Genomic DNA, 2,332 nt, shown 5'->3' with positions numbered 1-2,332 from the left:
AAGCGATTCTCTTGCCTCAGCCTCCCAAGTAGCTGGGACACAGGCACTCAACACAATACCTGGCTATTTTTTGGTTGCAGCTATCATTGTTTGGCAGCCAGGGCTGGATTGAACCTGCCAGCTCAGGTGTACATGGCTGGTGCCTTAGCCACTTGAGCCACAGGTGCCAAGCCCGGCTAGTTTTTTTTTTGTTGTTGTTGCAACTGTCATTGGGGCTTTAGCTGGGCTGGGCTGGGTTCAAACCCTCCAGCCTCAGTGTATGTGGCCGGCAATGCCCTACCCACTGAACCACAGGTGCCGCCTAATTTTTCTATTTTTAGTAGAGACTGAGGCAGTGGTGGAGTGGGGTGTCTCACTCTTGCTCAGGCTGGTCTCTATATCCTGGCCTTAAGCAATTCTCCTGCCTCAGCCTCCCAGAATCCTAGGATTACAGGTGTGAGCAAGATACGTTTTTGTTTGTTTGTTTATTTGTTGTTGTTGTCCTGTCACACAAATTTAGTAGAAGTTGCAGTTTGGGAGGAAGGGTGGGGGCAGCACTGCGAGCCTGAGACCCATAAGACAAGAGGCCAGAGGTGGGGACACAGTTAGCAGAGCATGGGCAGTGGTCATCGGCCAGTCGGTGGCTGTTGTTCCCTCTGTGAGGCATCAGCACCTGGGGCGTGGTGAAGGCTTTGGGAAGACGTGCAAGGTGTAGGTGCCTGGCACTAGCTGCATCTGAGGGGGCAAAATGATGAACTCTCCACCCTAGAGGGTTTTGACCCCAGAGAGATAATTTTGGGAATGAGGATGATGGCACTCTGAGGTCAGGGCTGGGCACTTGGATAATGCAGGCAATGGATGGTGGTGGCTATGGTTCTGGAATGAGCCACAGAGGGAACAGTGGGATGGTGAGAGGCCAGGGCCCTGGGAGAAGTGGCCTGGGACCTGTGGACAGCCCCTCTGAAACCCATGGTGCCATGGTGGGGTCACCACTCCCGAGTCCAAGCCCAGTGGGATGGCTCCACTGCCATGAACTCCTCACAGCACTGGCGGCTCACCACTGCCTGGAAGCCCATCTGTGCCCATAGCTTGTCCCTCTGGTACAGGAATTTTCCCACCTGAAGGTACCATTCTTCTCCCAGTGCCCATGGGAAAAAAATCTCACATTTGGGCTCTTCCAGGTCCTCCTTCATGTCATTTGCAAGGTACAGTGCCCTTTGCAAGTTATTGCACCTGGCTTGAAACTTTTTTATGCTTTTCATAGTGGTGGTGGCTTTGTATTGTGTCAACTTAGCTAAACAGGAACTACATTTTCCAGTTTCCTTCCCTGCGTGGTTTTAGACTAGGGCTGGCCATAGGAGAAATCTGCATGATTCCTGGAAGGCAGAAGTGAAGCAGGTGGGCAAGTAGCTCCTTCAGCTTCCACCAGACCCTCTTCAACTCCCCCAGTTTGGGACTAAGAATGTGCTTAGTTCCAGAAAGGACACCAGGTTTTCTTGCAGGTCACCTGCGTTAACTAAGTCAGAGGCTTGCAAGTGGCACGAGGCCGAGGCAAGTTTCAGCTCATCCTTGCTCCCCCCGGGGTCCCAGTTTGTCCTTGCTCCTCTACTTCATGCCCATGTTCCTCTCTGAATGCCTGCCTGCAGACCATATCCCCAGCCCCAGACAAAGGAGGAAAACCCTCACACAGACTATCTAACCAGCTCCCATAATCGTGTGAGGTCAAATTTTCCTAACAAATCCTTTATTCTAGGTCACTCCTAGTGATTCTGCTTCTCTGATTGAATCACAACTAATACAGAATCTACTAGTGGACATGGTTCCAAAAGGAACAGAATCTTAGTAAGCAATGGGCTTTCTGAATTCAGTCTGAGTCATCTAGCATTGATTCTGTGGTCTAATTAAATTTAAAGGCATAAATGACCCTTATCAGAAATTGCCAGGGATAGAGATTACTGGTATTCTATGGTGTGTAATGGAGAAAAAAAGTTATTTAAATGATCACCAGTTATGTTTTCCCTGGTGATCATTTGGGAGCGGGGAGGGGAGATGAGGGAGGATATTTGGTGGGACCTCACCTAATGTACATAATGCAATGGTACATTTCAAAACTATTAAGAAAAGATAGCTAGGCATTGTGGCGGGTGCCTATAGTCCCAGCTACTCGGGAGGCTGAGGCAAGAGAATCACTTGAGCCCAGGAGATTGAGGTTGCTGTGAGCTGTGATGCCACGGCACTCTACCAAGGGCGACATAGTAAGACTCTGTCTCAAAAAATAAAAGAAAAATAGCTCTTATTGGCTACTTTCATCTCTCCTGGGGGTTTAAGGAGCCACTATTCCCAGTTTTGGGGG

General features: G+C 49.6%; 1 pseudogene; it reads right to left on the bottom strand.

Annotated features, from left to right (window-relative positions):
* Positions 1-645: 645 nt before the first annotated feature.
* LOC100950621 lies at positions 646-1,241 on the bottom strand (annotated as a pseudogene).
* Positions 1,242-2,332: the final 1,091 nt, after the last annotated feature.

This window comes from Otolemur garnettii, unplaced genomic scaffold (genome assembly GCF_000181295.1).
Source record: "Otolemur garnettii isolate 467f Iridium unplaced genomic scaffold, OtoGar3 scaffold00068, whole genome shotgun sequence".
NCBI classification, from domain to species: Eukaryota; Metazoa; Chordata; class Mammalia; order Primates; family Galagidae; genus Otolemur; species Otolemur garnettii.
This window is presented reverse-complemented; position numbering and strand designations above follow the sequence as displayed.